This window comes from Rhea americana, unplaced genomic scaffold (assembly GCF_003343005.1).
Source record: "Rhea americana isolate MKP2758 unplaced genomic scaffold, rheAme1 scaffold_84, whole genome shotgun sequence".
Taxonomy (NCBI): Eukaryota; Metazoa; Chordata; class Aves; order Rheiformes; family Rheidae; genus Rhea; species Rhea americana.
In genome coordinates, this window is record NW_028187023.1 from 1,851,383 (window position 1) to 1,879,238 (window position 27,856).

The following is a 27,856-nucleotide window of genomic DNA, read 5'->3' on the forward strand; positions in this document are numbered from 1 at the left end:
TTTTTTTTTTTTTTTTTTTTTTTTAATTAGTCTCAAGATGTTTGTTCTTGTTCCATTTTTGGTATGGAGAAATATTTAGAATAACTGAATTCTTGAGAAATGGAAAGTCTGATTCTTTCCATCTCTGACCCTTTGCATAGGATTTTGAAACTCGTCTCAAATGTTTTTTTGTTGCTGGGATGCTAGGCAGTTAGTTCTTCCTCATCATTCTGAGCTGCAGTGGTACCCTGGGGCTTCCTAGAGAGCTTTTGGCATTGCTGGCCTAAAACTACGAGGGAAGTACAAACTTCCTGGTAAGGCTCCTAATTACTTAACAGGAGCAATAAAACTCTGTCAGAAGAAATATTTCATGCTCTTCYCTTTATTGACAAGATTGTTCTGTTTCTCTCTTAATTCTGAAGGAAAATCAGTCCCAGCAGGAGCTGAAATTTTTTGCAGGTAGGGTGGTAACAATTCTGTTGCTGCCAGAACCACATACGTCAGGAATTTGCAAGCGTGAATTGCCGAAAGGTTGCTCAGAGCAGTGTTCTGTGGTTTCCAGAAATGCAAACGCATTAATATATATATTGCATTGGTTAGGTGCAGGGCTAATCGCTATTTTAGGATAAGTATGAAATCCCAAAAGAAAAATATTTGTAAAATTTTTACGAAATTGAAAAGAAAGACTTGTTGGAAAGAATTGTTAATGCCRGTAGCCACCTTTGGCCAGAACTGAGCAAAGCCCTATAGGATGTTAAGTTTGCGCTTCAGATACTGCTACGTGTGACTTATCCTTGAGGTCTTCTCCGAATCATAGTGTCTGGTCTGAGGGAGGCGGTATTACCTACTCCCCACAGGAATGTGGATAGTGCCAGTTCCTCTGTTTGTGTTGACAACAGCTCACTACAGTGGATAGATTAAGACTGTTCACTTCAAGTTGAAAGTAGGTATTTCTTCCCCGAATGGCTTTGTGCATACGTCTGGCAGATTTTATAGTTGTTCTGTGTCCAAGTCACAACTTGCTAGAAGTGGTTGCATAACATCGTGCTATGGATCTGGCAACATGTCCGTAACTGTGGACAGTGTTGCTGTGCCTGCTCTAGTGCTGGGTGAAAAYGGAGGCAGGTGGAAAATGAGCAGCTTGCTCCAGGCTGGTGTAGTAGTGCTGAGGCCGTGCTGAATGCCAGAGTGGCATCTAGAAATCCCAACCTTCAGGTGCCTTCTTCGCACCTCAGAAGTGGGTGGTGCATAGGAATGGACCCGCAGGAGGCTGGATAACAGCCACTTGTGCCCTGTTCCTCCTCCCAAAAGAGAGCCTGAGTGAAATTAGAAAACCTCTATTTTGTAAAACGGCTGATCACATGAGCAGCTCTGTCACGAGAGTTCAGGCTTTGCCCTTCCTGTTGTGAAGTCCTGTGACAGGCTACAGAAATGGTCAAGGGAGCTAGAAAACAAGATTTAAGGGACTTCTGGCTAGCTTCTTGGCGTGTGGGTTGAGAGTAAGCTGTATTGCCATGTACCTATGGAAACAATACCTGATAGTGGGGACTTGGCCGTTTTGCTGGTAATGTCCTAACATAACTACCTGACAGTGGAAAACATGCTTAACCCTGAAATAAGATGCAAGCTTCAGATTTTGAGCGTAGCTAAACATAGGAAGCGTTTTTTGGCTGAGGTGGTGGGCTCGACACTCTTTGGAGTCTTTARATTGGGATCCCTTTCTACCATCTGTACTTTAATTCAGCATCTTGGAGARGTTCTAAGAGATGCAGCTGCAGGGATCCCTTGGGCTCCTAGTTCATGAATCCGCTTATTCGTTTGCTCACCTCAGGAGCTGTGGAGAGAAGTTCTGTGCTGTCCTGAGTGTACTTGTAGTACCTGCATATTGGATTAGGGCGTTGACTGTACTTGCTTCTCAGGCTTCAGGCTGCAGCAAGGCGCTGCACTGTGTGCAGGAAGGACATTTCCTTTTATTGCATAATTAGCCAGATGCATTTAGTTTTTGCCTTCCTCTGAAGCATTAGAAATTAGCCACCATCAGGGACRGAGCACAACAGGAAGGAGGAGGGCTGGGGAGAGGGAGAAGAGGTGGTGCGCTCTCCTCGTGGGGGAAAACAAAGAGCTTTTTCCTGAGGTTAGATGTCTTGATGGTAAGTCTCTTATGTATCYTCAGAATCATATTACTGAGTTTGGGGCTGGGAAGGCCACAGGCTTTGTGGGTTTTCACCTTCCTCTGCAGCGTGGGACATGGATCATCTGCTAAGGGTTGGCTCTCTGAGACTCATTTAAACAGTTCTTTGCTGGTTTTGTAGCTGCTGTTTTGGGGGTGGTTTGGTTTCTTGTGCTCTTTGTTCACGGTATGTAAATCTGATCTCCTTAAACTAAAGGATTTCTGTCTTTATCCAAGTTACTGAGCTCAGTTGCAGGGAAACTGCATGAAATTCGATAAACTGTGATATGCAGGAGATCTGGCTAGATTAGGGGAAGAGTCTTTTCTCAAACTTTTTGACAGTGGGAAAGCAATTTTTCCTCATGGAAGGTGAAGGAGAAGGTATCCTGAAAAAATACCTGCAAGAGAAAAGCCTATTTTTTGTGAGGCGGTTTAAAGGGTAGTTGCACGAAGGCGACCTGCTTGTTCTGACGCTGAAACCGTAGATGTAAAAGGAAATTCTGCTGTTACCATTTGCGTATTAGGACTTCCTATGTTTCTAGATTGCCTTTAAAAAATGTCAGGTTGAAGGAAGTGAAATTAAGTTTTCTTTCTCAGTCTCGGGCTGACTGCTGTTACATGGTGAGACAAGGGAGGTAAGAGCACGGCTAATTAAAGTGCAGCAGCCCTCCGTTCCCCTTGGGCTAATTATTCAGTGGAAAATGGGTCAGTTACTCTGAGAAATGGTTTGCCAGCAGGAGGCAGRGAAAGCTTCTGCTCCCACTCCTCACCTTCCTGTCGGGGACAGTACTGCCCGCTCCCGCAGGTGCCCGCGGTACCTTCATGGCTTCCGGATGCCTAAGCCRTCCCTTGCGGATGGGGGAACGCCACCCGGCCAAACACAACAGTGGTCCCCGCCGTCCTGTCCTGGTGTCCTACAGAGGTGCTCCTGGGCTGGACCCGAGGCAAACGAAATGAAGTTGAGTGATGTGAGCAGGAGTTGCACTTTTGGAAGAAAACCTATGCGTGGAGTACGGTATTTTTCCTTACTTCTTTCAAAAGAAGCTTCATCATCTGAGGAGCTAGTGTTGTCCTATATAAAGGTATTAACTGGTTGTGGCTGTGATTAGTGTGGGTTTGTAAATCATCCCATGCTATTTCTCACATCTGCTTCCTGTATGTGTTTTAGTGTTCTCTGGTGGCTCTAGTGCCTGCGCGTGTATTAGCTCTGCAGRCTCCGTACAGACTGGATAGGGGAGCAGAGGGCCAATTTGCCTTGTACATCAGAAATAAATTAGTCTTTTTTCTTTTTTTTTTTTTTTTTTTTCTTTTTTTTTTCTTTTTTTTTCTTTTTTTTTTAAACATTTATAGGATGATACATGAGGCAGGAGTATCCAGATGGTTTCCGAGCTCTTAGGTAAAAGTGCTTGTGCAAGCAACCAGAAAGAGTCCTGACGGAGAGCCAGATCGGGCAAAGGCTTTGGCTCCGCAGGAACAAATTACYGGCGTCTGTGCCAGTTCGGGACAACGTGCTCTTTCTGGTTAGCTGGAGTGCTGCATTCCTGTTGGAAGTGATACGTCCAATAATGCTTATTACAAGCCAGCTCCTGTGCACCTCACTGTCCAGCTAAAACAAGCATAGGAGAGACTTATATGCAGGTGTGCACTGCATTTTAATGTGTCCTAATAGGCTACAGAAAAGCTAGGCTGCATTAGGAATTTGTGTTTGCAGGAATAGCTGAATGAGAATACCTACCTACTGCTAATTGAGAGATATCCAACTATAGCTTGTGTAAGAGAAAAACATTTTATGGTATCCTTGCTTTTGTGCTAGATTTTAGCAGTGTCAGTGCCTAAGAGTTTACCACCACCTTATTTCAAGACTCCCCCACCCCCACAGACTTCTGTCAAAGCTGGATTAGACCACAGAGACAATCTTCTGCGTGCTGTCTTGCTTTCGTTGCGTAAGATCAGGGCTGTAGTAGGCATTAGATAAGCRTCGGTAGCGTAAACAGGCAGAGCTGTTGCTTGACTCCTTCCTTGCCGGACCTCCGCTCCCAAGCGCGGCGTGTGTTGAAGGTACCCTCCGTGAAGGAGACTGGGAAGCGCCGCTCGGCCCCGTCCGGCGGCTCGCGAGGAGCGCGAGGCGTTGGCGAAGGGAGAAGCTCTCTCGAGCGTGAACGGCTGTGACACAGTGCTGCGTGTACCGCGAAGGGCCCTCCGGGGATGGGGACTCTGTTTTGTTTTGCTTTTCACCCAGAATACACATGCAGAAAAGGGTCAGGCTCATTCAGCTCTGCCCATTTCATCCCGGCCGAGAAATCTCGGCCAGGGGGTTGCGGCTATGGAGAGCTCTAGACGGTGTCGTTTCTCCCCGCTTACGGGAGCGTGTGCCTGTAGCACTGTGTACTTTGCAGTTSCCTCCTCTGCTGAAAGCCAGGCTTGCATAACCTACAGGATACTCTTTTTTTTTCTTTTTTTTTATTTATTTTTTTTATCAGGCAAGGTTTATGATAAGGATGTTTCAGTTAAGTTCGAGAGGAAGAATTATTTCTTTGTTTGGTCATTTGTGGCATTCAAAATGCGTATAGAATTTTCYCTAGTGGCATGATGGATACCGTGTGATTGGGTTTATTTTGATCCAGCAGTTCTTTCCAAGGCAGATCTCCCAGTTAAGCCTTTAATTGGAAAGAGCTGCACAAGAGCTGCAGGATATAGGGCACAGTTTATAAGATGCTCTAATATCCACCAGAAAGAGTGGAGCTGCTAAAGGTAATGTAACAATTCCTCAGCAATATGGGACTTCACTCTTGGTGCTTTGGGTTTTCCATTGCTGCTTAATACTTTCCCATGGAGATGAGATACGGTGTTTCYGAAGCAGCAGCTTCAGTCGCTTGAGCTGTCAGAGACCAGCGTCAGGAGCGCTCCAGGCACCTGAGTTCACATTCTGCGCAGCTGGAGATGGAGGTGCCTGTATAAAAAAGCCAGTTTATTACATTATATTGGCTTATAACTTGTGGATATGCAAAAAATCAACTTCTAGAATGCGAGTCCTTGTGTTAGTGAATTACGTCCTTTTGGAAAAGATACCTCAGGTTGATGTTTGTATTAATGAGGTATTATTGCTCACCATAAAGGCATCTAAAAGCATAGTTCTTTCATAGATTAGCTGGAGTATAATTAGTTTTTCAAAGATTGGATCAATAAGTAGAACAATGCTGATTTCTACAAATGTCATGTATGCACGTGCACTTGTTCCGATTCCCACTTGATTTTCATAGTAAGAGCTGCAAAAGTTGGGCTATGCTATTTCTTGTTGTAGGCTCCCCCCAGCAGCTATCAGCATAGAAGACAGGAAGGTGTCATATTCTGATGGGAGAAACGTAATTTTCATGATCTTAGATTTTTTTTCTGGAAGACAAGGACTGGGCGATGTCCTGACAACGGTTAGAATTTGCTACGCTTTCCACTAGGGCTTAGCAACATTTGGAGTACTAAAAGGCTGTAAATGCTAACACCAGCACTTCCCCAGCATCTTTCGACTGAGAATCTCTCTATTCTTAATGAATTCTCACTATGTCTCTCTGAGGTGGGTATTATTAGTGTCATTCTGCAGACAAGTAGATAAAATAAATTGCTTGTATAAGCACATTCAGTGAGCCAGGAAAAGTCAAGAATAAAATTGAAGAATACTAATGTTTCGACCTATTCTTGAGCTGCTATCTTGTACTTTGTGTTGCAAGAAAGGAGACTAAAGGCATTAATTGCAATAGTTTTATGTTTCTTGACCCAATTAAAAACCAAAAAAGTGAGATATTATTATGCAACATAACAAAGTATGCATGTGATACTTGGGAAAAAATGGTAATCAGATAAGTTGCTAGGCAACAGTACCCTGCCTTCAATTACCCTAAAGCCAGTGAGTTTGCKTTCATGACTTAACATGTGTTTTGTACTCCTTGAGAAAGCAAGTGTAGGTGGAGTTCTGYGAGGTTTGCTCCTTTTTAACTCAGCTCCTGCTTAACTGGCATATTGTGAGATCAGGTTTGAGCCCAGATTTAGAGAAAAGGGTTCCCAGAACTTGAAATCAACAGTAAAATGCTAGAAGCGTTCTTAAAAACAACAAAGTGTTTTGAATTGAAGTAAATAACCGTTCCGGCCCACGAACACTGCTGTGCTAGKGCAGCGCCTCTGCGCTTTGGTCCGTGGCTCTTTGGCCCACGGGGCTGTGGAGAGCAGCCTATAGCTTATCCTTGGGAACGGGACAAGCAAGAGAAGGGCTGAGATTTTTTAGGGTAGAAGGTAGGTGGCAGGGATCTGTGGCAACCTGGGAGAAATCTGAAAGTTTCACAGTGGCCGGTCAGCCTGAAGATGTCGGGAGCCGTGGTGATGCATGAGAACCTGAACCAGCTGTTTCATTTTATTGTCTTAGCAGGATAAGAAACAAAAAAGCGTTAGCAATGGAGAATGTACACAGAGAAAAAGTCAGTGAGGTTCTAATAGCATAAGACAGTTCTAGCAGCATGAGGGAGTTTGTGTGTTGTTTGAAACTGATTTTTTTTCTTTTTTCATTTTTTTTAAGACAGACTGCAGGATAACAACAACAAAAAATGAAGCTCTTGGCAATTATTCTAACTGCATTTCTCCTTTTGACAACAAATGATCACAGATCATTTGCAGATACTGTAGTTCTGTGGGGGTGCAGGCATCTGCCCGAGATCCTTCAGCTGTTGGGTGGCAGCGAGGCTTTTAAAAGAAATCAGAAGCTTTGGAGGTCTGAAAATGTGATTCTCAAGGCTTTGTCAGAAGCTTTCAGTAGAGCTAGTGGACTGACCCAGACACGCTTGGAGAAGGATGTGCCAAACCATCCATGCTTGGCTTCTTTGGGTAGCTGAAAGTTGTTGCTTTGCAGACTTGGTTCTGTGATTTTTTCATCTGTCTGTTCATTTATTTATTTTTCAGAAGAGAGACATTTCCTTTAGGAGGAGGAGACTGTGTGGCAGTAGCATGCCTAAGGTATCTCTCTAACGTCATTTGGTGCTTTGGGGGAAGGACATTCAGCCACGACTGCCACGTTGTGCGTTCTGCCCGCCAGTCTCGGCGCAGAGATGTTCAAAGCGGCCCACCTGACCAGCTGGTGCCTGAAAGCCCAGGGGCAGCAAGGGAGGGTGCCTTGGGAAGCCAGTGCTCAGGGACACCTGCAACCTCCTCCATATACGTTGCACTAGAGCGGGGTGAATTTCTGAAAAGATGAATGTCTGCTTTCTCTGTCCAAATGTGGCACTCYCGTCCCTGGAGAATCCCAGATAAGTCGCTGAACAGTGTTGTTGCGACGCAGTTTCTCTGCCCGTCGAACAGTTTGGGAATCTTGACYGCTTTGGAAATCGTGCAAAAGTATAAATACTAAAGTAGACAGAAGGAACACACAAGTAACAACTTCCCAGTCAAGAATCTGCTTTCCCTTTTCTGTTTGCACGTTATCTGCATTCTCRTTTGATGAGTGCTGCTACTTATTTGTACTGATGTGCGGTCCCCAGTCTGCTGACGCCAGGAATGTCGGTGGCTTTGTTAGAGTAATCGGCAGTGCCTGGGCAACTACCAGGGTAACTCTTTTACAGCACAGTGACAGAAAAGCCTGAGCCTGGCCTCTATAGGGCGTTTTAAGTCTTTCTGTGTATGTAGTCGAATGGCCATACCGCTGCTTTTAGCCCGACTACAGACATTTCACCTTTTTAATCGTTAGTATTTCAGGACAGGATGTTCGTTTATATGCAAAAGGCAAAGAAAAATCCCCATGCCTGAACAGCCTAAATGTGGTATTGTATAACTAAGATTGAACGTGTGTGCTAAGCTCTACYTCTCTGCTCGTGTGTTACAACGTAGTCTCTGCTAATGAAAAGTTTCTTGCCTGATTGTTTTTTATTGTAGATACATACATAACTAAAGCTATGGTTTCGCAAGCTCTTTGAGCATAGAAATGAAGATTTTTGCAGAAAGGAACCTTTTCTTGCTGGGTGCCGGTAAAGCCTTGTGGTAGCTAGGTCCAATCTGAGACACCTTGGACTTGGCTTCTTGTCTGAACAGAGAAGCGAAATGGGTGACCTGGAGGCATAGCTGTTGGTTTAAGCGCAGTAGTGCATTTTCCTGTCTAAGGCTCAGATGTGTGCACTGAAAGGCACAAATGCACTGCAGTTGCTTTTTTCATATGGATTTGTTCCTCGGTCCTTTACAAACCAAATTATAGTCAAACAGATCTGACTCTGTGAAAAGAGTTCTCAATGTTCCTGTTAGTGTGAGGAAAATGCTTTTTAAATTTTTCTTTGCATGTGTCTGATACAGTTAAATAGTTCAGTAGAWACCTATACTCAGCTGTGACAAAATGCATATAGTGAAAATAACATATGTGCAAATAATTTTTAAGAGAGACAGTTTTGGAATGATGTAAATCCAGAGCCAGCTCAGTTATAACAAAAAGCTCTTTCCCAATGTGATACAAAAATGTTAAAATAGCAACTATTTCTCATGGGAAGAGAGACTACAAAGTAGATGCAAGCCTTAGCTCGTACGCAGAAGGTGCTAAATCTGTCTTTATAATACCCATGTTACATTGATTTTAATTATTGGTTTTATTCTTATTCATCATTGTGTTAATCTTGGTAGGAGGGTTTTGTAGGGGGAGGATTAGTTATTTAATCTACATTTTTAATTGGATTGTTTTTGTAGTTCAGTGTTATCTAAATAGAAACAGACTTTTTTTTTTTTTTTTTTTTTGGATCTCAGGTTTTGAACACCTAAATCCATTACAATGATTTGAAGATCTCAGCTGATAGGCAATCTGACATACAAATGCTCCGCAACCCCTTTGTATGTAACTAATCCAGAAAAATGCTGTGTGTAGATGAACCCTCAGAGTATAAGATCCAAGAGGGCAAAGCTGGTCAGATGTTAACTGTGTGTGTATCAGAGCTTGCACCTTGAGGCGTGACTTCTGTGAAAATCAGTAGCATGGCATGCTAAATGCCAGCACTTGAAGAGAAGGAGAAGGACAGCCCGAGCTCCTGGGCTGTGCAGCTGTGCTGCCCAAGGCTGCAATGCAGAGGTGGAAAGAAGTYGCTCAGCTGGAGCAGAGGAGAGGAGGCAGTGGCAGCGCCTCCAGGAACAGGTTGGGATTGAGGGTGGGCAGGAGGCAGCAGCAAGGYTTGAGGTCCAAGGAGGCCACATTGTGCCCCGGAGTAGGGAAGGAAGACAGGAGAAGTCTGGAGAAGTGAGGAGAAGAAGGTGGGGAACATGGGGAGGCAGTGTGAGGAGCGGGAGGATTAGSATGAAAAGGAGCCAGTGATGAGGCTTGCTTCAAAAATGGGAAATCAGCAGGAAAACTAGAGTTGAAGCACTTTCTGGTAGACCTTCTAAGGGTTAAACGAGACCTTTGCTGAGATGGTAGCAGTGAAGAACCTTTAGCCATTGGCTCCACTGAAGTTACTCAGTGTGTTTGTCATGGCTGGGATCCAAAAGATCTAAAGGACAGTAAAGAATAGAAAGACTCTACTTAGAGGAGAGGCAGTTGCCAGAAAGCTGCCCTTGGATGAGGAGCAGCTAGAGGCACCTGCCTGGGGATCCGAAGAAGCCAGGCCTTCCAGGGCCTGATAAACTGGAGCTAAACTATTCATAAACAAAACTCTTTCATTGTTTAAAGTCTCCTACATTGTGCTTCATTAAGATTAAACTGTACTACTTTGGTTTAGGAAGGCTGTCTGGTCAGCGTATTAGCTGTTGGTCACACGCATCTGGCCTGAAAACAGCAGGCATCTGAAGCTGCTTGGACCTGCTGGAGTCAACCTGGTCGATCCACGGATGCTGTAAACTGGGAGCTGACCAAAGAGTGGGAGAACTCCGGGATTCCTCCCCAGAAAAGGTAAGGGCTGGAGGCTAAAAACAGTGGGAGTGTACTCACAGACCAGAAAACTAGAGCAGTTCCCTGAGTACAAAGCTGAGTGCATTGTACATGGGACATCGGAAATTTAGATGTGTYGGGTGGATAGGGTTAGTCAAGAGGTGGAGTTACTTATACCGGTTCAAACTGCTGTTGGTGTCTGGAAGTGTAAATAAGGTCGCAGTRTGCACATATCACTCTTGATTCCTCTCTGCTTTTGTGTCATATTGTTCTGATCCCTCAGAATTTAGATGGCCAAACTTATCCCAGCGTTATTGGTTCTTTAAAACCTCATATGCAGATACCTTTAGGCAATTAAAACAATCAGGACAGTGGAACAGTATCTCTAAACTAAACAAGAGCAGTAGGTAAAGAGTGAAAGCACAGGTRTGAGTCAGATGATGTGGAATCTATTCCTGGCTCTACCAAGCTGTTTCATCTCTGTACCTGATTCACCAGGGTGTTACTCCACTTATCTTTTTTTGGCTTATCTTGCCACTGTCCTGTCTGCTGCAGTCTGTTACACTTGCATGGAGTGGATGTAAAATGCAAATTCGATATCATTTATATGCTAGTGTGAAGCTTCGGATTTGATCCTGCCAGAAGGWCCTGGGCACTGTGGGACAGAACAACAATCCCCAGCCGCTGCAGCATTTTCAGAGAGTGCTCTGTGTATCTGCGTACGTGGTGGGATGCCCTGGCAGGAGGCTAAGTGCAGGTGCTCTAATGCAGCTTTGCAAGAGTTCAAGCTACAATATTGTTTTCAGTATTGTTTCAGACCTCATGAGTAGGTTGTGCACAATACATTAATCCTTTTGGGACTGGGAACTCGCTKTGAGTATGTGGGTACTATGTATATAAAATTCAGATTCATGTAACACCTTTCTTCTGTCAGCCTATGCCTTGTCTCAGGGGGTCTCACGACCCACTTCTTGTGGTACTGCCTAAGAAATCCACTTGGACAGTGCCCAGGGCATTCTRTGGTCCCACTCTTGCGGGAAGTCTTGCTCCAATATCCACCTGTTCCTCTCTGAGACTAGGGATCAGACCCAGGCAGCTGCTGAAGGAAAGCAACAGGCATAATTGTGGTGATGCTAACAACATGAAYAAACAGGATCAGCTGCTGCCTTGAGCTCTGAGTGTCACCTTGCTTCCTGTTGTGTAGCTGAAAACAGGGCCTCAGCTGGTCAAAAAGTGTCATCTACTGAACAGTGAAGTTCAGCCCAGGGCTGCAAGGTTATGACAAAGCAAGTGCAGCAGCTTCCTGGGAAGGCCACTGCTGCTGGACTGAGCTCTTGGAACGCGCCCAACCGCTTTGTCAACGATGCAGCCATGAGTACTTCTGAAGAAAGCGGTGTTTGGCAGGCGCTTTGGTATATGGTACTATTGCTGTGAGTAGAGCAAATGCTGCTTATCACATGCCCTCAAGAACCATCAAAGGAAGCACAGACGTCTCCTATTACTGCTAAAACAAAAACCGAGCGCCATATGGGCACTAGAAAACATAGCTCCACTGGCAGCAGAAAAAGATATGAATAATTCGTTCCTCCGATGCCTCCTCTGTGCTCCGTCCGCTTAGGCTGTTCAGGATGGTGTCTGCCGGAGAGGCAGACAGATCTGCTTCCAAACCAGTGGGGGCACAACCCTGCTGACTGTGTTCACCGCTCTGCTCAGGCTGTTCTCCATGAAGCTGTGACTCCTGCACTGTTGTTGTCACATCCTTTAGGTCACAGAAGTAGCATCATCCTATGGGCTGTTGGTTGGAACTCTTGTAACACCAACAAAATTGAGATGTGTCCAGTAATGTCAGCCTGGAATTGGCTGTGAGGTAAGAGAAACAAGCTAGGACCGAGACTGGAAACACTGACTGCTCTGTCCCTTTTTGCAAAGGAGGGGCTGACTCTTTTGTGTTGTAGTGGTTTGCTCTTGTAAGAGAATTCATACCGTATCAGACTGCTCCTGGCTCCGTCTTAACCGAGAAGTCCAGGTTTCCTCTGCTAAAAGTTCCCTGAGTACAGGAAGGATTTTTCTCTCTCTGCAGAGTGATTTAGTGGGGAAAAAAAAAAGTGTTTAAATGGCTGGAAATATGTAGTTTTTTGAAACTTACTTGCTARTGGGCATTTGTCTGATTAGTAACCAGACAAATGGTTGGAAACCTTTATCACAGAATGGTTGAGGTTGGAAGGGACCTCTGGAGATCATCTAGTCCAACCTCCCTGCTCAGCAGGATCACCTAGAGCATGGTAGACAGGATCACGTCCAGGCGAGTTTAAAATATCTCCAGAGAAGGAGACCCCGCAAGCTCTCTGGGCAACCTGTTCCAGTGCTCTGTCACCTCCAGTAAAGTTCTTCCTCATATTCAGGCAGAACTTCCTGTGTTTCAGTTTGTGCCTGTTGCTTCTTGTCCTGCTGGCAGCAGAAGCTGAGAGGCACTGAGGACTTCAGGGCTGCAGAGCCCGAGTTCTCCTGTGAGTCTCCAGTGAACTACTCTGAGGTCAGGCGAGAGGTGCACTGGGAGTTCAGAGTGAGAGAGGGCTTTGCGGAAGATTCATTCAGCAAACACACGTGTTTAGTGGCAGGGCTTTTTTTTTTATTCCTATTTTGCTCTTTCCCTCTTGGTGGTCAATAGGAAGATTCCTTCAGCCATTTCACATACCCAGGTTGCAGCATATATGCCATACTGCAGACTTCTGAGCATTTTCCCCATCTTCCTTCAGCATCTTCCAGGGTTACTGTTGGCTATTAGGCTTTTACTGAGAGACATTCAGATTTTTTTGTGTGGGAAAAACCACCTGTAATTAGCAGCTGCTGCAGAAATGACAGGGTTCTTAAAGTGAAAGTTTAATCTTTGCATTTACAGATGTCTTGTGATGTCCTCTCCCATTTTCAAAGTACTTTAAATGTTCCTATTCAAAAAAAAAAAAAAAATCGGAGGAAAGGAGCTGAATGATTTTTTGGTCAAGAGAAGTCACTATAACTTATATCCAGAAGAGCTTTTGGCTTCTGATTTAAGTAAACTAGCTGAATTGCTCTAGCGTGAGCCTCCTTTGGATTTGTCTTAGTCCAGAAGCTGAGGGAAACCTTGGATGGCAGATAAAGCTGAAATCCCTCTCTTGTCAACTTATGAGACAGATYTGGAACAGTCCCCACTGAAAGATGCAGTGGGAACATCCCAGAAGGCTGCCCAGCCTGATTGAAAGGTTAGGGCAGGTTTCACAGAGGTCCCTGAAAAAGGAGAGGCTTGGTCCTGAACCAGGTAAAATGTGTTTGTGGGTGCTCCTGTGGTCTGGAAAAGAGGGAGAAGAGGATAGATTAGAAGAATATGGCACTTACCAGTGAAAAAAGTAGACAGGGAAACGGAGCAGGTTGTGGATTTGTGGTTTCCATAGCGATGTAACTGTGGAAGCTGTTGTACTGCTGGGCTTTGCCATGCTGCAGTTCATAGCTATAAGTATTCAGCTGTCATGCTGGGGAAATGTAAATATACATTGAACACAGAAATGCCTGAAAATGCAACTGCATATTTGTGATTTATTATATCTGTTGCATTCCCTGAACACGCAATGTTGGGAAGCTTGGCCCCATCATAGCTTGTTTCTTCTTCATCTGTTGGTAATACCACAGTTCTTGCTACCAGTGAGTGATATATTGACCTATTTTTGTTGCTTTCTTCTCTTCCCTATATACATACACATCTCTCACCACTGATGCCTGTCATGGGAAGAGTGAGCAGAGAAGAGTCTCTGCTCACCCACACTGGTTTCAAATACGCAGTGATCACAAAGCGTGTACCTATCTCTTTCAGGACACACTAACTGATCAGAGCACCACCCAGTGAAATTTGGACTAGTGTACTTCATGCTATGCCACAAAAAGATGGGCTGCATGTGTCGCTGAATCATAGTTTATTTTAGTGGAGATTTCTGGAGGGTTTTAACAGTCAAAACATCTGACCTTTGGGGAATTTTTACATACAGAGAAACCTAGTTGTGACTGTAAAAGTTGCATTTGAGAACATTTAAATCTGGCTTTCACAAGAAGCTGGCATGCAGAGGTTTTCATCATTGCAGCTAATGGATTATCAGTGGATCATGGAAGTGGAGGGAGAGAGCATGCACAAGTGCAAATGTCAGATGTACACCTGCACATGCACACTCATCAGACAATTGTACATACACCAGTCCTACCACCCATGTACATAATCCAGTCTTTCTGTTCCAATTCACAGGCATCTGTGCCTATTTTAAAATCATTTGGTGTGAAGACCAAAGGCCTCCCTTGGTCACACACACACCTTCTTTCCTCCCTGCCTTTTACTGGTACTGCTGCTGGATGCTTCTCTTGCTGTCTCACCAAATAAAACTCCCTTACCTTGGACATTTGTTTTGCTTGTCTGATGGATGTAATGGGTCATTTCTCTTTATAGAAGGAAATGTTAATTATTTTCTGAAGGCTAATTAGGTTGCTAATGAGAAGCTGTACTGCAGTAATATTTCCTTTAATTACTCACTCTTAAGTGCTGTGTAGAACAGTTTATTGAACATGCTGTTAAATACAAACGCTTGCATCTGCCTCAGAGATGTACCTTCAGGCTCCTTGAAAGAAATGCTTTGGTAAATCCAGTAATCCATGAGACGCAACTGAGACTGGTGCTGGAGCCACCTAGTCATGCAGCCTCTTTGCCTCTGCGTGAATTCAGTTCTTTTGGAAGTGAGTGACTGCAGTTGCTCTGTATTTCAGTAATGCCTGATGGCTTTCAGCAGTTTCAGTGACCAATTGTGCTACCTGCAAAACTAATCAGTAGTTAGACCTAGCTCTCTCATCACATGGTTTAGTCTAATTAGCCAGATGGCAGCCAGAGGCACAGAGAGGTGGAGTGACTAGTCCAAGGTCATGCTGCAGATCACTGGCAAACCTGGTAATAAAACCGATGTCTTAATAAAACATGAGTGTTGTGTTAGTGCAGTGCACAATTTAGCCCCTCTTATCTTCCTTAGGGCCAACGTAGTTGACTGCAAGACTTGCTTTGGCTGGTTTATTGCTTCTCTCTGTTTTTCACCCTTAATTGTAGAAACCTCAATGCCTTTTACATCTGTCATGAGAGAGCCGCTGCTCTAGATGGTATTCTAGTTGTGATAATCCCAGAATGAGAAGTATTAGAGTGGATCTCCAGAATCCCCTGCTTCTCTGGGAAGGAGCTTCACCTTTTCTACAGCAGCCCAATTTTGTAGCCCAGTCCAAGACCTAAGACTTTGTCCTAGTTCCATAAAGCATCTTTTGCCAGATTTCTGCTGTGCTCATAGTCAGAGTCCTGGATGTCAGCACACACCATAACTCTGCCAGGGAGAGCGATGAAGGAAGGCTGCTGAGCGGTGGCCACTTCCAGGGATCAGAAGGAGCTGCCTGTGCTCATACAGTGGTCAGAGACCCAGTCAGAAGAGTGAAGATCTGTGTCAGTCTCATGCTCCAGTGCAAAAGATCATACTGTGCTATTCAGGTGTCTACATTGGGTGACCATGAGAGTGATTTAAGGCATAAAGTGAGAAGTACCAGGGAAAATTATTTTCACCATGGAATAGCAGAGGTCACCCTCCAGTTCTTAAGTGTTTTCAAGAACAGATGGGTATTGCTAAACAACCTGTCTGTGCTCCACATATCTGCTACAGCCTTGGCTGAGGCACATTGATTTAAAAATTCATTTTGCATATGCAGCATTTAAGTTAACTTTGCACATCATTACAGCTGAAGGAATGCTGGGAGACGGTGAAGAGACAGCGAAGCAGGTTGTTTAGCTGCAGCATATATGCAGGTCCTAAGTTAGTACAGGCAGAAGCACAAAGAACATATTTGAAAAAAGTCTAAGTAACTACTTGGGACACCTTCGCATTGGGATAAATTGTTGTGCAAGGCAGTGGAAATGGGGTTGTTTGGTATATGTGTAATGTCATGAGTTCATTGCTGTATGTATCAAGACTAGTTACTCTATGCAGGCTCAGGCTGATACTTGTTAATTTTATCAGTATTTTTCCTGTTTTAGCCTTGGTGGGAGCTAAAATATTCTTACTTGTCCTACTGACAGTGCATTGCTGAAAATAGGCAGCACATTGCATTGCCTTCCCATCATATTTGGTACCCGTTGATTGTCATAAAAGTCCTTACATGTTGCAGATATGTGTACCTCTAGAAAAGAATGGGCAAAATGCCCAGAATGTGCCACTCCAGGACTGTCAATAAGAGATACATGATTTAGGGACAAAGATGACAGCTCTTAGGCATTTTATGTAAGCAGGGACAACATATGCTGCCTCTCCATTTGCTGTGGGTGACCTGATGCTCTATTTGTTGAGCAGATTTTAAARATGGTTTAATGAGAATTTGGGTTAATTTTTGTTGGCAGATTTTGGTGGCCAGTGTGAGCAGGATCAAACTGTTTCATTTAAAACTAAAGGATTCTATTCTAGTCTTATCACAAGATCATTCCCAACACACAGAAAAGAACTGGCATCTTTGTTCAACTGCCGCTTCACCCAGAGGTATGAGATGCCTACTGTTGCCTGGATGAAAAACAAGATAAAGGAAAATAAATCTTCTCTAGCTGTTAACTACCAAGGGAGCCTGAGAAGACGCAGCTTGTAACTCGGGTACCTCCATTAAGTGCCTGAAGTTCATAAATTAATTTGGGCTTGTGTATAGGGTGGGAGAAAAGTTCATATGAAATTCAAAAGCTGTTAAAACTGTGTCATACAAATGACCTTTTTGTTACAACGGTGCGATGCTGCAGTAACAGCGTAAGGCGGCCTTCCTGGAGGCTGAACCTCAATGAACACGTCTCTGTTAGAGGAAATTCAGTCCGTATTCATGAGAGCTCTGCACCTGCGCAAAGGAAGGATCAGCCTCTCCTGCCGAACTAAGAACTAGCTCTGTCTCCTGAGATAACAAATGGTTGTTTAGAGAGTATCTTGGGCTTTTATCTCAGGAGCTAGCAAAATAAGAAATGAAAACCTAAGTCAGAAGCTAAGGGCATCACAACTAGTAAAGAGCTAGGTGGCAAGTCCAAGACAAGTCATTAAATGGGCAGGATACTTCTGCCACCCCTGTCCAAGACCATTCTGCCTAAATAAAATAGGGCAGTTGCATGGTAACTGGGTAAAGCATTAAATTTACAGTTCAATAGGAAGAGGTCGAGTGAGTTGCTGTTCAGCTAAAAGGCCTCGACAGCTGCACGAGCAGCCGAAGGGGCAGGCTCACTGTTGTGGTGGCTTTGTCCCACTGCAGAGCATGGTGTTTTGTCTCTGATTCTTCCTCTGGTTGTGCTTGCCAGGCCCCATGGGGAAAGTGAGTCCTTCCTACCAAATGCTGAGGGCAGTAAGTTCCTCTGACAAGTCCGCAGAAGTTAGTGGGCAGTTTGGCGCTTGAAAGAAAGAGACACGAGCAACAGGAGGTGTTAGGAAAGAACAGCACTTCATGGCGGGGAAGTAGTTTTCTTACTACTTCCTGCAATAAATTCCTGTGTGGTATAAGTGGCTCTGTAGCACCGAAGCTGATAGATAGCATCTCTTCCAATTTTACAGCTGAGAGCATGTCGTAGGATTTAGCCACTAGGCTGCCGTGAGGCTTCAGAAATAAGCCTCTCATGGGAACCAAGCGAGGTGTGTTACAGCTCAGTGCTGCCTTCTCGTCAAAGATCAAGGGCGATGTGGTTTGTAAGGAGAGGCAGTATGTATTGCTGGGTCAACTGATATTGCTGGTAGGGGAAGGAGGAACCAGTGTATTTCAGATGCTCAGGCTGTCTTTGGGCTCGAAGCTGTTTAAAATTGAGCATCRAGTTTCAGTCTCTAATCTGACCAAAGCAATAAGGTCAAAGATACTGTGAATACAGTCTGGGTCTGCAGTGGCTGTCCCTGGCACAAGCATTTTGCTTATGGAGCCTAGCACTGGGGAGAGGCTGTGAACATCGCAATCCCAGCTACCAGGCAGACAGAGACGCTGGGCCACCAACTTCTCCTTCTGTGCCCGTGTGTGCCCACATGTCCTGGAGGCCACTGTGTGGCCTTCACAGATATTTTTGTGGTTGGTGGAATGACTGTCCAAAGGCAGCTGTGCTTTTCTTAAACGAACAAAGTTCTGACAGTGACAACATGAGTTTTCTGTGTTATGCATGAACATAAGTGATCTGGTCCAGAAGGAGCAACTTCTAGAGACAAGGGAGAGAATCCAGAGGCAACTGGTGCCTGGCCTCTCTTCCACGGTGGCCAAGGTTATGGGCTAAATAGTGCCTGTGGTTAGATTAAGAGGATAAATTTTTTGTCATTGCAAGGTGCAAGGGATTCAATTGTTTTAGCAAATTTCTTTAGAAAAATCTTTTTTTCTCTCCTATTTCACGAATAATGTTAGTGTTTGAGACAGATGGACATGAGGGCAAGATCTATCATTTTTGAGCCTCCACAGCTACCTGTGCTGCTAGCCTACGGCTGAGATGGCTGGAGACGACACATAGGAGTCCTTTGCCTGCTAGTGAGACTTCCATCAGGGTGCTAGTCAAATGAAAGCCATGCCCCACAGCAGTGCCACGTTAGTGGACATGGGTTTTAAAATAGTTGTTTTCTCTTTCTGTAAGGGCAAAACTGGTCAGTGCAGATGGTCTTGCTCACTTCAGTCATTTTCTCTTCTGTCTGCTTTCAGAGGCTGCTTCACTTCGGACAGGAGGGAGTGCTGAAATACAGAAGCACAGAGTAAACCYCTGCCTGTGGAGCACAGTAGAACTTTCTTTCTTTCAAACTAGAATTGTGTCTTTTATCAGGGAAAGCTGTTACCAATGTAGCCGTCTGGGCAGAGTCATCTGAGAGGAGATTGATAGAGAAACAGTCTTGACTTGCCTTGGCACCTTTTACCATAAGGATTTTGTCAGCTGTCTGACAGTGTTTGCAGTCAAAGATAAGCATCTTTTATTTTTCTCTTAGTGCTCTCAGGAGATTATTTTTCATAACAGATCAGCATTTTTGTCCATATCCCACCTTCTCCTGCTTTCCCCTCCCCCATTCTTTTGTATTCCAGCAACTCTGTTTCCAAGCAAGATTTGCAAAGAGCAAATCTCTCCGAAGCACAGYGTGGTTCTGAATTGCCATGCTAACTCTGCCATTGAGCAAAACTCTTGTTTCTTTACTCCAGCTGTACAGGTTCATCAAGCAATGGTGGAGGAAGATGATATGGCAAATGTCCTTTTGGAATACCCAGCTGCCTTCTGATTTTCATAGCTAAACTGCTCCAGTGTACCTCCCACAAGTCTGTCTGGTCTCTGTTGTCCTCCTTGGCCTGCCCCATCTCCTCTGATTTAGATGCCTTGTCCATACCTGAAYGTTGCATCTTAGCAATTGCTCAGCAATTCAGCAATGAGAGAAAATTGCCTCTCTTTTCCAGGCTGTTTTTCATGCCCTGTTGGGGTTCCCAGGCAGGCTGGTTTGGAGGTTTCTGTTAACTTGGGACTAGCAGCCAGAAGTGGGGTGGAACACGTAGCCACATTTTATCTTGTCACTGTAGTAGCTGCAGGGAGCTCTGRATCTTCATTATTATCTGCTTAGGTGACGCTAGGGATGAGGAAACTGTGATGAGGTTACCTCACTGACGTCTGCCACCTGAAAGCTTCTGCTACTAATGTACTTACAATTTTACTTCTGCCTGTGCATTATTCCACATTTCCCTTTACTGCACAAGTCAGAATCTTTCCATCCTACTCCTTTTAGATCTATCTTCTGTTCTTATCTTGCAAGGTTTTCTCAAAATCAGTTATCTTCAGCTTTTCTCCCTTTCAGTGCTTCTGTTCCCTCCTCCTAGAGGAGCCAACACACAACTGAGAGCAATTTTAATTGCAGGAGAATCTCTCCTCTTTCCATTGAGGCAACTATATATGTGGGGTCAAATTCAAGTCTCCTTTGTGACTGTACATTGATCTTTTGTGACTGCTCCATCCTTCCATCTTCTGTGTGGATTAATGATAGGAATGAGGAGGTGAGTAGTATTTTTACCTCCTTACTGAGGTTAGGATTAGAGTTAGCAGTTCTTAAGGATTTTTCCTTTTGAAGTGGAAACTTAATTGCCTTTTCAGGTGTTTTGCAAGTAGCTGGTATTAACATGATGCAGTTACTTCTCCTTYAGGACTGGTGGAATTTGTTGGGTGCTAATCACAAAAGATCGTTTAGAATTTTTCAGAAGCCTAAATGTGTACATCAGGTCTGGCATAGGGGATGAATAAGAACAAAGTCTCAGCAAGTACCATAGCCACATACTATTAGATCTGCAAAGTAGTCAGAAGCTGTGGTACTGCTTTATTTCATGAACTGGGCAGCCCTATCCTATAAAAAAATTAATCCCTGGACTCTAGGCATTCAGAAGCAGCTGATGTTACCCTGTGCACATACATGTAGATTTTTCTGTCCTGTGTTAGGAAACCTAACATCTTTTATTTATGTTGACTGATAAGAATAGGCTAGTTTTGAAAATGCTATTCTGTGTCAGTGTAATAAATCTGTTTGCTGGTTTTATCAGGGAGACTGTTCAATAGAGTCTAACCTTATTTGAACATACTGCAGCCACAAAAGGAAATGTAGGTCCCAAACCCAATGGTAAAGGTGGTAGAGCTGCAAGACTGTTCTATGCAAGATTGCCTATTTGTGTAGGTGCATGGAAGAAAGATATAAACTAGTATCAAATGGAACCGCGTTCAGCAGGGTTGTGTAAAGGTTCAGGCTGAGCGTGCGCTGTGAAGCCATGCTAAATGATTGGCAGGCTGCAGGTAGGAATCCTGAATGCAGTAGTAAAGTTTGTGAAAGATGACTTCAGCATAAGAATGAGTATAGTCAGAGGAAAAAAATAYGGACAAAGTTGCTTCCCCTAGAGGGGAAGGAAGGGTGAATAAAGAAAACATGACTTCCAGAAATGATGGATGGGCAGAGATAGACTGGCCAATACCAGTTCCACAGGGAGCACAAATGTTGAATTATTCTTTTATTTAAAAGAGGGTGTGAGTGGTCAGTCCACCTTTGAGAGGTCTGATTTCAATTGATTTTCCTTGTGGGAGAGCTCTCTGGTGCTGCCTTCCTGGGAAAGAAAGCACATAAACAGGTGAATAAATCTGATTTGAGGGGAATCATAAACCACTATATGTTAGAGGTTTATTGTGGATCTGATGCTTCAGGTTTACGAGAGAGAACAACGTGGGGCATGCATAAAAATGAAGGTGATGTGTATGTAGTTGTAACCCAAATCGCAGGCTTCCTGGTACCTTGAGGAAATAAAGCACTAAAAACGTAAGCTGCCTTTTGCAAAGATGCAAAGTGCCCAACACAACAGAGGAGCATGCCTGCTGTGCAGGAAATAGGCTCTAAGACCTAAGTTTTTGGCAAATTACTCTGGACAGAAAAATATGAGTATTCTATGAAGACAGATACACCTGAGCGATAGCAGTTATAGGCTGCTCGTTGGTCTTTCTAAATGGAAATAAACCTGAGTGAGAGAGAATAAAATTCACTCACTTTATAAAGGCTTGTGTACTTGGGATATTAATACAAGGAGAAGGAAAGAGTTCTCTATGGCTGTGCCTATACCAGGAATTTTTAGGAACTGATGTTTTATTCTCCAGTAAATAAAACCCCCAAAGTTAGCCACTTCTACTTTACCTTTAGCAAACTAGGAGAGGGTGTCTTGGATCTGTCAACAGTTCTTTTTTTTTTTTTTTCGTCTTTTTACACGCACTGCTCTTCTTCATATATTTAAGCGACTTGGATTGTGCCACAGTATTAGCAGGGCTAGGAATTTCTATATTCCTACTTCAGTGCTTTGCTCACAAGGCGCTTTTGTGCCAAGCTTCATTTTCAATGTGAAATGTGTTTGGATTTTTTGTTGCTCCTATTGCCAAGCCTGGCTTTCCTCCTTTGCTTGCTGATTCTGGYGTGGTACTGCAAATTGTTCAGAAGAGCTGGGCTAAGCGTATTTATTTGTTATTGTAGAACTGATACTGACCTCTAAGTTGTCCAAATCAATTTATTATTTTAGGGTTGTTCGTCAAGAGTGGACTCTTGCTAATTGCTTTTCATGTGGTTCAGAAAGAGGATTGTGGGCATTTGCTAAGAAAAGGAAACCTTTTCACAAAAGAACTATCTGAATTTCCAATTTCCATTATGAAATCATGTAGGGTGGGTGATGCTGATAATGTTCTCTCCTTAATGTTGTGTCTTCTTTAAGTCTGCTGGCTCTCTAGTGACAGTGGAAAAATATTGATTATGGCAAGATGTTGTAAAGTCGCAGCATGTTCTCAGGATGAATTCTGTCTCTCTCTGTTCGTCGCCCTGTTTTGGGTTGCTTTTTTACTAGTAAGCCGTGATGTACAGTATGTTCTTTGAATGTCAGGTTTGATGCAATCAGCTGATACAGCATGTAAGCTCAAGCTTTCAAAAACGGCCATGTGCTTTGATGGTCAGTGTACTCCAACGCGCAGTTTGAACACGCCAGCCCTCAGGAACTCACTCTGGAGCGCACCGTTCCCCAGCAGGAAAGTTTGAACACTCAGACCTAGGCCTTAAGTTACGGACTGTAAATTTCTGGCAGCTTTTCAAAAGCTCTTAAAGCTTAATTCTGTTCTTACTGTTAACCTGGACTGATGCTAAAGGTTTATTTTAAGATGAAGGTGAGTCCAGCAACTGAAACCTCAAACGGGAGTAAAGCTGATACAGATACTCAAGGTGAACTCTGCCCCCTTCTAGCGTGTGGTCGGCCTGGGGACAGACCATCCTTAGCACTAGCCTCCAGCTCTGTGCTGTTAATGGGGAGCCCTGCCTGCTCCTACAGTGGGTTCCCGGCTTCAGAGCCTCTGCTTCTTGCTGGGGCTGCTTCAGAGGCACTTGGACCCTTGCTGGACACTTGCTTGTTCTGGAGCCGTAGTATCAGGTGGTGCTGGGGACTCAGGACAGCTTTTCCAAAGAAGGGAGGACAGTAGCTAAGGCACAGAGGTGGTCTAGCAATAGGTTTTGGGGAGGATGTGACCTTGCCAGAAAAAGATGTTGGGGAGATTCTGTGATAACACTTCAAATGCGATACTTTTTTTTTAAGATGTCAAGTTTCAACTCAACCATTTCTCACAGGTTTGTCATGTGAATCTGCTGCTTGCTTGACTCTTGAGAGCTCTTAACCAGGCACATAGGAAGGATCTGTCTCGGTCACTGTAAGTGCGGAGCTCCTGTCTTGATTTGCCTCAGGTTTGCCACTCAGGTTAGAGCGGTCACGGTGGGCTAAGGCCCGTTCTAGTAAGCGAGGAAATGTGTGGGCAGGGAATGGGAAGTCTCAGCTTTCTGCATTTCCACTGCCATTCAGGAGAGCGCATTAGTCAGAAAAAACATTTTTTATGTGAACAGTGTATTCATGTTTTCTCTTTGTTCTCTGAAACGCTTCGCCCAGCGCACTCCCTACCACTCCCCTCCCGAGAAAATCCTGCCTTTCTCCTCCTCACTGTGAATGGTGCCTTCTGGGCAGCCCCCCGCAGAGACATTCCTGATAAGAACTACACTTCCTCATCCCTTTGGCTTAGTTTGGTAATTGGATTAATTTAATCTTCTTTTGTCGTCATTCTGTTTTACTGTATCCCAATTCTCTTTGGGACGGATTTGAAGGATAGGCAGGGATCAGAGGCTGCCAGTAGGTGCAGAATGAACTGGGCAAAGGAACCAGGAGTGGCTGGGAAATGATGCCCCTTGCCAAGAGCATAAATGAGGGGAAAATACAGGTTAAAAATGGTCTATGCTCACTCACAATACACTGTGCATTGGTTGAACTCTGAGGAAGGGAAAGAACTTAGACCCTAATGGAATTAGAGTCCAGAGAGAGAAGCAGCAAAGACAGATTAATACATCCAGAACTGACCAAAATCCCAGGGCTCCAGGACCACTGTGAAAGTGCTAGGAGTAAGGAAGGTACATCAAGTCTGCATTCAGAGACAGTGGTCTGTGGTGCACTTTTAGCATTCATTGCAAAGCTTGATTAATCTATTTGCTGGAACTATTCCACGCTTCAGTACAGTCGAAATTCTATTTTCTAAGCCACAGTTAATTGAGGCTCTCAGTTACCTGAAAGATGAATATCTCCTCAGAGTTATGACTTCAGCACATAAGTACTGCTGAGATTTTAGTGCATAAATATTTAAACGCTAATGAACTAATGTCTTGGGGCCAAATCCAGCACTGGTGTTCTGTAAATCTTTATTTCTAATGGTTTGTGTAGTGTTTATATGAAAATATTGAAGCTAGATTTGCAGCACATTAATTGAATTGGTTGGTTGCAAAGGCACTCTCATTTGGTAGCGCTACTTGCAGGGAAGATGCAAAATTAAGGAGAAGAAAAATTACATTTTAAAAAGTATTACCCCAAAACACATGTTGATTTTCATTGACACATCCTTGTGTTTGCTCTTCTTTGTTAAAGYAAAAAAGCCCCAGATACATGACTGATTCTCCAGCTCTTAAACAAGAGTGGATACAAAGATATATCAATGAAAAATATCTAAAAAGTCATGAAAAACAATTCTATAAGTACTGTTTGAAAAAGGGACAGGGAAGGGGAATATCAGAAGCAGCAGAGCTGAAGTTCGAGGAGTGGCAGGTACCATGCATTTCAGAGTTCCACCTGTGGTGGAACAAGGAGCCGACAGAATTTGCAGCCTGAGGCCCTAGCTAGTCAGAGGAAATGTCTTGTGTGGCTTTTATTTGTGTTTTTTGTTTATTAACACTTCAGGGATAATTCAGAGTATCTTAACTAGGGCTTAAGTAAGACCTGGAGACAACCTGAGGCACTGATGTGTGCCCCCCCCAACCCCTCCACCCCGCAGTGCTCRTGCGTGACAAATCTGCCATTATTTCTTCAGTCATCCAGTCCATCACTTGCCTTTTGCTTGCCTGGGCTACGTCAGCTGCAAAACCGAATGTGTTAGTGCTCCTTTTAGCACAAAATGTCTGACATGTTGGAAAGCAGTCCTTAGAGCAGCTGGGGATTTATCTCCTTTCTCCTTGCTTTGCCTTGTGTATCAGGTTTATCTGTATCTTACCTCAGTCCAGGGGATGGTTAATATTCAATAAGGAGTTGGTATTCTAAAATTTAGAAGTATAATCTCAGTGTTGTTACAGCATCCYTTTTCCTCGAGCCCTAGACCAGAGCGTCCTGCCCTGATCTTCAGAACGAGACCTCTGTAGAGAAACACGGTTGTTTGTACTGTCCATCTGTCAGGCCTGTGATTTGAAAATGCCTTTTTTTTGCTGTGAGTGTAGCAGATGGAGAAGTTTGGGGTTCCTGCACTGTCAGGAGTGTTACCCACACAGGCAGTGCCAGGAGAAGTTCTCGGACTGTATGTTTCTTGGCTGATGTGTAATTTCAATATACTCGCCTTTTTCCTTCTAATTCTATCAGCAGGTTGGAAAGAAGGTCTTACTGGAGAAAGACAGAAAACTTCAGTGCTGGCTTAGCTCAGTTTTGCTAATCACGTACTGTTTTGAGGAACTGTTTCTTCAGTTGCTTGAAATATAATTTGTTGTTGATGAAAAGTATTAATTTCATAGCTTTGAACTTGGAGGCTCCCTGTTTTCCACAAAGTAGCACAATGTGAGCAGCAGCATTACAAGTACTGGCATTCTCGTGCAGAGGATTGGTGAGGAGCTCGATCTCCATGACTTGTTTCCTCTCTGCTGAGGCAACTGCATAGCTGGCAGCAGCGTTTCTGGTTTTTGGGAAGTCAGTGTCCATCTCAGTGTAACTGCCTCACTGATACACAGCACTTGTTTTCCTTGAGGGACTAAATAGCTGTCATGTGTTCAAGCTTTTTGATCTATATTACTGTCACTCCATTAGAAGTCTTGTATCACCAAGTTTAATTATCTCTTTTAGGCTCTTCACAAATCTGCATCTCTTACTGAATCCAGTCTTGGCCTTCTGTTTAGATCCTTTTCTCACAAATATTCTGTAACTACTTCTCATCATGGTCTTATGCATGCATTGCTGCCAAATAAAATGACACTTCTGTCCTTCTGCATATCTGTCTTTAAGGACTTTGCTTGCATTATTGTTTAACAGTGACAAGCCAATTTGGTATGGCTTAGAAATGAGACATTTGGGACAGCTGCAATTTTAATTACTTTGTAAATGCTCTTGTAGCCATTAACTTGTGTAGTCCCCAACTTGTGCAGTGATGTAATATAGCTTGTTGTATTTCAGCCTCAGTATCCTCTGTTCCCTTCCATTTCCTACTGTATACTTTCTGTCTTACTTCAAATGAAGTATTTTGCACCAGGAGCTGTGTTGAGTTATGGATTTGCTTAGTGCCTGGCACATTGGAACCAATTTGTGTTTGGGCTGCCACAGTTCATCTGCTCTGTTTCAGGATGCTTTTAATGGACAGGAAGCCAGTGACGACTCTTTGAAACATATCATAAGAAGGAAGTTCCCATGCAAGCTCAGGTTGATTGAGACAGTAGAAGAGAAGTGCTGAGACTTTATCAGCACATTGGTGCTTGTCTCCCTGCAGTCATGGTGAAAGGGTCAGGATTCAAAGGACAGTCTTCATAAGGGATTAATCTCGATTGCAGAGGCTGTCCCAAGTCTACATTCAGATATTAGTCATAGACTTCCAGTGTAGGGGCTAGATATCTATTTTGCAAAATGTAAGAAAAGCGGAGAATAACTGGGTAAATATTAAGCATTGGTGTACAGTACCAGGAAAGAGAGAGATCTTCACTGCACAGAGAAACTTATGTGGTGCAGAACTGGCCATGACTTGTTGGATACATTTGCTGGAGTCTTTGGCTTTGGTGGGCAGGCATAAGGTAACGGAAATAACTAGTAAAGGGATCACTGGGGGAAGAAGGGAGAGATTGAGAGGAAAGGACCTTTGCACACTTGGACAACCTATTTTGTTAAAGGTTTAGCTTTGAAAACAGATTTCCAAAATTATAAGGAAAACTTGATAGACAGTACTGCATGCTGTGCATGCTCCCAACTAGTGAAATTTAAACACATTTTCTGTAAAGACATAGAGGGAAGGGCAAGGAGATAGGAACACCAGTGAAAAAGCTTAGAAAGACTGACTGAAACGAGAGGAAAAACATACAACCATTGGCAGTTTAGTGAAAACATTCTCTTCTGCAGAGAATGACAGTTCTGTGTCTCCTTTGCACCCTACCTAGTAACAGACAGGACCTCCTATCTGTTAGATAGGACCAGAAAGGCTCTGCTTCTTTCGGTGCCTGTATCCTCAGATACAAGAAGTTTCTCCCTTCCTGCTGCTGTTGTATATCCTCATTCTGACAAAAGACAGGCACAGCCCACTTCCTCCTTACCGTTTTCCCATTCTCCTGCAGCTCTGACTACTGGTTTACTCTTGAAAATATGTGAAAATGGGGAAATGATATGAAGATTCAAGGTAAGATCCTCCTAAGCTTATTGGCTGTGCTTGAAAATTAACCAACATTATGTTCCTAAACTGTCATTCTCATCAGAGAGGAAGTTTGCCCTTATGCACCAGCCGCTTGTAGACTGTGGGAAGATATGCCCCATGCACGTTTATGTGACACCTCCACAGTTGTCTTGGAGCATCTCTTGTGACTGAACTATTAGGAGACATGAGGGAATTTCTAGTGACGCCTTAGTCTTTCACCCACAAGCTCACAATTTGCTACTGATACAGATCTGTAGCGCGTGAAGACAGTTCAGTGGCCTATGTAAYGTGAACTGTGCCATTTGGATGTCAACCTAAGAGAGGAGTGAGTGGA

General features: G+C 43.9%; 1 protein-coding gene across 8 annotated transcripts in view; it reads left to right on the forward strand.

The window, feature by feature from the left end:
* Positions 1-3,420: 3,420 nt before the first annotated feature.
* Positions 3,421-27,856, forward strand: part of TMEM229B (transmembrane protein 229B) — a 29,571-nt gene continuing 5,135 nt past the window's right edge. For 2 of the 8 annotated variants that reach the window (XM_085323363.1, XM_085323366.1), the window contains exons 1-3: positions 6,169-7,144; positions 9,871-10,040; positions 27,446-27,507. The gene's annotated coding sequence lies outside the window, so the exon portion shown is untranslated. Of the gene's footprint in view, positions 5,718-6,168; positions 7,145-8,889; positions 9,291-9,870; positions 10,041-27,445; positions 27,508-27,856 lie in introns of those variants that run through there. The other 6 variants (XR_014898053.1, XM_085323361.1, XM_085323365.1 and 3 more) reach the window with 5 other exon arrangements.